Raw genomic sequence first — 7,500 nt, forward strand, 5'->3', positions numbered from 1 at the left:
TGGTGTGTTTGCTTTGTGTTTCTTCCAGTTGCATTCAACATCTGTTCTGCTGAGGTTGTAGATGCCATGAATGAAAAGTGCAGCTGCATGGCTGCACTTAAACGTCCCCCTATATATTTATATATATATTTAATAGAGCACTCTTTGAATAATACAGAAAGGTGGGAATGCATAAAAGATTATTTCTTTCCACAAGATGTCAAAAGCATTGACTGAAGGCCTCAGGATCAGGTCTATATGAAACACATTTCTCAGCGTGAAAATTATGTCTAGACGCAAGTAGATTGATAGTGGGCTTAATTCCAAAGCGGTTGGTTAATTACATCCGTGTAGAGGGACCTATGAAGAAACCACTCTGTTTCCTTCCTTGATGACCGGTCTTCAGTACTTGATTTCCCAGGAATATGTGTAACTGAGAGCCAAACTTTCTGCTCAATATACACCATTGTTATAAATTATCTCCGTAACTAGTTATTGTTTGCCAAGGAATGAGATGTTCCCATTTTGGTTAATGGTGGCAACAGCAGCTGTGTTATCAACCATGAGGTTAGTTAATGTTCTTTCCTGATAGTTGGTCGGGACTTTGATATAAACAGGACAGCAAGTATTTCTAAATCATAAATATATAAATTAGCTTCTTCTGGGGTTCAGTTCAACCCCATTGACTGACGATCAACATGTGCTCCCCAACCAATGAGAGATGCATCCGTGGTCACTGTTACTTGGGTGTCTGCTTGGCTAATTTCATGTACATTATATGCCCTTGGGAGAGATCCACCAGTTTATGTCTGATATGTTCAATTATGTATTAAAGTTCCCTTTGTATCTTTCAAGGCTAGGAATTTCTCCATTTCAAGTGTTTGATAATGAAGAGGTCCATACATTTTGAATGGGTCTTTTAACTGGCCAAACATAATGAAACTTGTCAGATACATGCAATGTCAACAGCAGTATTAATTTAGGTACTTTTGGTGTCCTGGCAACCAACTATCACCATAGCAACCGTTCTAAACAAATTAAGGGCTTTGATATTCGCAGCACAAAAAGCATGGTTTCCATGGCAACAGTGACAGTTTGTGATTAACTGAGAAATCCATAATTCATTGCATAGAACATCACTTCAGAAACAAGCACCAAAAAGTTAAGCTAAAATAGTTAAAAAGCAAGCCAACTGTGCCTGTTTCAGTACTAAGAGAGGAAATACCTGTAAATCTGGGAAAATGCAAGATAAAGTTGTACAAACAGTAATTTAACACTATATCCTTATAAAGAAGACACCAAGCATAATCTAAATGGATACAAGTAGTCCGGCATGTCCATATTTGATGTGTGACTGACTGTTCTCTCCACCAAAGTTGTTACCAGACTGATTTCAATGCATCACTTTTGCTCAGTTCTTTCTGTAGCAATAAACTCAAAATCTGGGACCACAAGCACCACATTAATTCCATTCGTGGCAGTCTCCGCAGGCAAAGCGGCTGTTGGTGACTTTTTTCTGAGGGTCTTTTTCTTTTGTTTCTTCTTATCTGCCTCTGGTTTGGAACTTGTGCCAAATGCTCCAGCCTGAAAAGCCAGCTTCTCAGCCCTTGATTTCCTGTTTGACCATATTATCTGCCTCCGCTTTCGATACTTGGAGCTGATCTTGTGAGCTGCAGAGGCAATTCTGACCTGCTCCTCCCTTCTCAAGGCTTTCAGCATATTCCTTCCAAGAGAAATTCCACAAGACTTCAAAGCTGCCTCTCTAGAAGCTCCTGTGTTGAATACCCCTACAGTTTCACAAACTGCTATCACCACACGCCTCTTTCTGCAGTATCGGCTCTTGGGGCGTCTTGACCACAGCTGCCCATTGACACTTTCATTCTGGTTCTGGGTTTGCCCCTGTAAACATCTTTACTGACATGGCAAATACCATACCAATCTTACAGCTGTGCCCCCTTTTCTGCCAAGTTCCATACGTGGAAACAGCAACTTTAGCAATTGAATGGCCATCGATATCAACCATGCTTTCTTCACCCTCATTAGAGACTAACTGGCTAAGCCTTTCTGCTGCTTCGCACATCAGTTTCTCAACATCATTGGTGGCTATCCTTTCTATTTGTTTCATATTTTGGTTGTATGCCTTCTTGGTAACTGGAGGTGGAAGTTCCATACCTGCACAGAACTTCGCCAGGCCAGCACAATCCCACTGGTAAGAAGACAAGAAAGACATCCTGTTCACTTCATAGGCTCCACCACCCTTCCCACCAAGCCTCTTACTTGTTTGCAAAGCAGTGATAGTATGACGAAATGAACATTTGAAATAAAGATAATTCAGCAAGGCCGTCTCTGGTGGAGCTGTCTTAAAAAAGCTGGAGTCTTGATTTTGGATTTCGGCATGAGCTACAAATAGCTTATTTGCTAATACATTGGGATAGTAACTCAGCATCTTGTAGCTTGAAGCCATGTGCTTTCTCTTCACGATCAAAAGTTTTTGGAAAACCGTGACGAAAAACCCCATAGCAACCAAAATCAACCAGTCATAAACAATGGTAACTAAGACCAATTCTAATGACTGTCATTAATTAAAATTAAAATTTTGGCTGGCTTTTCGAAAAATATTCCAAAAACGTTTCGGAGTTAAAAAACCAATATAATGAACTCCCTTCACAACCTTCTTTTCAAATTAGGCAGTCAATTAAGTTTTCTTCAAAATTTAGGGTTAACTGCCTCCTCAAGTAGAAAGTCACTCAATACATTTATTGCCAACAATTTGAACAGAAACACATTAAATATGATAAAAATGCCCAAAAATCACCTTGGTGTACTTTAAGGGGGGTGTAGTATACTTTGATCTGAGTTTCCTGGTAGGAAAAGCTTTTAATGTAACAATATGGACTTCGAAAAGAAAAAGAAATTGGTTATTGTTTTTTTGTTATTTTGGAGCTCGAAGCTTGATTTCATGTAGTATGGCATTGACTTTACTCAGTGCGAAAGAACGTTCTTCATGTCCATAGTACTGGGCAAAGTCTTTCAGCTCCTCTGCAAGCCTGACTGCCTATGCTACTGTCTTGACAGCTGGTTCCTTGAGTCCCGGCTCGTAATATTCATCAAGGTCAACGTCTGCTGCATCGCTGCCTCCCTTCCGTTTCTCTTCGTCATCAAAGAGATTGTTCCAGACCTCCTTCCTCCAGTTGGGATTTGATCCTTCGATAAATCCCTGGCATACATCAATCTGGTCTTCTGATGAGGCACAGAGTGGTGTATGTATTGCGGTTACAGACAACAAAATAGTTCAATTTCCTGAGAATTTGATTGTGGAATGCTCCTGTTGTAGACTTGAATGGAAGATGCAAAAATATTAATATTACTAATAGTAATAATTATCAAAAGGAGAGGAGACCTCACAACAGGTCAATGAATACTTAAAAGTGAATTAGTTCAACAGGGGATACCATGAATAGCAGGCTGGCTGAGAAGCAATACTGGGAGATTTTTATAAGCTAATGCATGAGCTGACAAATGAGAAGGACGTGAATGCTGTAGCCGACAGAACAGACAGAACGAACTGTCGACTGTCCTCCAAATATCTTGAACAAAGAATTAGAGGTCATAGGCCGTGTACCTAAGTTAATGGCTAATTGGTTAACCAGGTCTTTGAAGAGGCAAACCAGCTGTGAGAAAGTGATCATAAAGGGGGAGTGAGTTAACAAAGGAGGTGGTTTTGGTCTTGAGGTTCTGTGTGAATACATTTTTGAGGGTGACGCTTTCTCCTGTGAGTGGCTGCATGGGAAGCTGATAGAAGAGAAATATGGAGCACTGTCTTGGTCTGTAACACAGTGGCTGTCAACTTGATAAGTACAGTACAGTCTTATAATCAAAGAACTACGACGGAAATGAACAACAGTGTGGTACGGTTGTGTTGTTACAGTCACAGTAATTATTGTTTGAAAGCAATGGCACTTTAATGTTATCTGTCGCAAGCATGTGTCGGATGTAGGCGATGAAATGTGTTTAGTACTTATAGTAGTTGTATTTTTGTGAGACCCCATGCCTTGGTGGCTCCTATTTAACAAGCTGATGAATGAAGCAGCTTGTCATTATTCGTTAATCGTATCCCAATTCCGTGACCGTCATATACAGGTAAAAGACAATGAAATTGTGGATTCAGGAAGTGTAAAAGGTTACTGCGACAGTTATGTACAGGTGACCACTATATGCAGGTCAGCTTAACAGTAAATATAAGGCATGATTTTTGGGAAGTTGTTCAGTGACCGTTGTACACAAGGTGAACGCCATATACAGGGCCGTTATATAACTCTCTCAATAGGGATTAGAACATATTTTTGTGGATGTACATGTACAACAAATCCAAGTCTCTCTAAAAGAAAAATGTTGCTACAGTATTGTTGATGCATACATGTATCATAGTCATTTGCTGAAAGCCAAGTACATTTGTATCATCTATATCACTGTGACTGGGACATGACATTGTTGTCTTAGGTGTGAAAACACAGGCTTCAACAATTTGGTAAATTTTCTTAGACATGGTGCCAAGCCCTTAGGAAAACATGTAAACTTACACAATTGCCCCCTCCAGCAAAATCTCATATATTTGATAATACGGGAGTATGGGGCTAGAGTAATATGCATCCTTGAAATCAGTGGATGCCATGTGACAACCTGGTTTTGTAAGGCTTACAGCTGTCCGTTGGTGTCCATTTTGAAATGGTGTGTGATTATTTTATTGAGTGACTTAGCATTTAAGATCATGCGACAGGTTTCAAGAAATGTACTCGCTATCTTCATGATTGTCTGCCACAATAATCTTTTTATGCAGTAGCTTAGTGATTCCCGACTCAACAGATTCTGTTTGAGCCTCTGAGAGGTTAGCATGACTTTAACCCTTTGCCTACTAAGGGGGATAGGGGTTATTTTTTAATAACATAGGCCCTATGACTTGAAATGTTTGTCAGGCAAAAACATTACAAAAAAACCATATATATTTATAAAGAGCATAAAATTTCCCTTCATATGAGATAACTGGTCATGGGATACATTAAATCACGTGACTTTCCGAAACGCATAAATTTGCATAATTAAGTAAATATTCAAGAGATATTAACATATCAGATGTTAACTGAAAAAAAATACATCTGCATCAAACGTATTTCACCAAATCGTGTTTCATAAGCCAGATTTCAAAAGATAAAAGGTTGCAAAGGCATCCTTCTAGAAGACAGTTTGCAAATCAGCACTTAATTAACCAGCTTAATTGTCTCTATAATAGTAAAAAGATGCAAATTTTGACAAGAGAAACAGTTCAAGTCAATCTCAATCAACTCATTCAATTCATTACTATTTTGCAAGTCTGACTTAACTACATCACTACAGACCCTATAACAATGTTTAATTTTGCAGTGCTCTCTTCCTCCCTTTGAAATGGCCTCCCTTCTCCTTCTTTCAGTCTTCTGGGACCATTGTAGCGGTTATCATCAAAGTAATAGTCCTGTAATGTGTGGTACCTTAGAAAACATGGTTCTGGGCACATCCTAACTCCACAAATTGCACAGGTGTATGTAGTTTTCACTTCTTGAATGTGGACTTTGCATGTAGATCTAGTGCCATGACTTATGAGGTGATGAAAATGGTCACGGTTGAACCTGATGTGTGGGATAGCAGCTGCGATTGGATACAATCCGGTATCTCTCCTGAAGCACTTGCCTTCAACTAAAGAATTTATCACTGACTTCCTGAACTCTAGACTGGTAATGCTGGCATGATCAGGGGATTTAGTATGCAAAATATGTGCATTTGATAAGCACACTTCCAACATGTAGAGGAATACCTTGTAGTACCAAACCACTCCCTTCACGAGTCGGGCATATGAAACAACCCTTTGGTCTGACAAATCGACACCACCCATATAAGTATTATAAAGGTGAACAACACCTGGTCGAGCAAAATCCTTCTTTTCCCATTTGCCATTGACTTTAATAGAGCGCTCAACAAAACCCTCATCTGTTCTTGCTATTGGAGTAGTAGCCAAAACACTTACTGGTTTTCTGTCACGCCATGTCACGCAAGTGACATTTCCTTTTTGCCTATACAAACTCTCTCCCCGTTTAAGCTGTTTGACCTTCTTTTCTTTTACATCACAAATTTCTTTGGGTAGGCCTTGCCTGTTGGATCTTACTGTCCCACATGCCAAAGTTTTCCTTTCCTCAAGTTCTTCAAACAGTGTCACAGATGTATAATAATTATCCATGAAAACATAATATCCCATGTCTAAATAGGGTTCAATTACTGACATCACTGCTTTTCTCCCCAAATCTTTCTGGACAGCATTGCCTTCCTTACCAGTATAAATTTTACTACTTAATAAATAACCACTAGTAGATTCTGCCAACGTAAAAGTTTTAATTCCAAATTTTCCCGGCTTGATTGGAAGGAACTGTCTGAAGTGCACTTTTCCTTTGAACTTTATCAAAGTTTCATCAATGGCTAGTTGCCTTGTAGGCTTATACACTTGCTGAAAACTAGGTATTATTAAGTCCAAGAATGGCTGGATCTTGCACAACTTATCGTAATCAGCTGAGTCAGCCCTGGGTGCTAAGGTGTTGTCTGCAAAATGCAAGTATCGCAAAATCTGAAGGAAGCGATCCCTGGCCATTATGCTAGGGAAAAATGGAGTGCCAAGCACGACATCTGTGCTCCAGTAAGAACTAAGGTTTGGCTTATTAACTAAACCCATGTTTAGATATAGGCTAACCCAACCTTTCATTTCATCTGTTGTGACTGAATACCACACAGAAGATTCTCCAGGGCCCCTTTTCTGTTCTGCATATAAATTAGTTTGTTCGACCAACAATTGCCATACCTCTTCAGTGATAAACAGTGAAAAAAAAATCTGGGCAAGATTGGAGGTTTTCAGAACCAACAGTTATTCCAACCTCTTCTTGAAATTCTACGTCTTGTCTACGGTTGCGCTCCTCAGACCAGTCTTGTTCCTCGATATCCTCATCCAATTCCTCGTCTGTGCCCTCGTCAGTTGTTGGTTCATCCGAATCTTCTTGGCTAGATCCTGACTCGTCCGAGTAAAACTCATCGTCAGAGACACGGTGTTCCATAACATGTGCCAAAGGCAAATCGTCTTCGTCAACGAACTGAATATTTACACCACTTCAACCATTTGTAGGGTCAAGATCTGATGTAGAATCATTTCTCGCCGCCGCCATTTTTAAATTGCCCTCGTATACGCTATGCTACAAAAAAAACCTTGATAATTTCGTTAAAAACAAGCCAAATTCGACCAAATCTTTAAAAAATTGGAAAAACTCTTCGTGTAAGCTTCACGTAAATGAACCATAAGTTCCCAGGCCCCAAAGAATTAGTTTGGGGCTCAGCGGAAGTAAGGCTGTATTTTTCTGGACACATATGTCCAGTTAGTACGTTAAGGGTTAATCCCTTTTCTGACAGGGATTAGAATTTGGAATTCAACCTTTTCACCAGACACTGTTTCCA

General features: G+C 39.7%; 1 long non-coding RNA gene and 2 pseudogenes across 2 annotated transcripts in view; 1 reads left to right on the forward strand and 2 right to left on the reverse strand.

Annotated features, from left to right (window-relative positions):
* The window catches only part of LOC138022383 (uncharacterized), a 56,677-nt gene that overhangs the window by 4,026 nt on the left and 45,151 nt on the right, over positions 1-7,500 (forward strand). The window lies entirely within an intron of this gene.
* LOC138018870 (uncharacterized) lies at positions 1,381-3,728 on the reverse strand (annotated as a pseudogene).
* On the reverse strand, positions 5,357-7,214 carry LOC138018871 (piggyBac transposable element-derived protein 4-like; annotated as a pseudogene).

Source organism: Montipora capricornis, chromosome 10 (assembly GCF_036669925.1).
Source record: "Montipora capricornis isolate CH-2021 chromosome 10, ASM3666992v2, whole genome shotgun sequence".
Taxonomy (NCBI): domain Eukaryota; kingdom Metazoa; phylum Cnidaria; class Anthozoa; order Scleractinia; family Acroporidae; genus Montipora; species Montipora capricornis.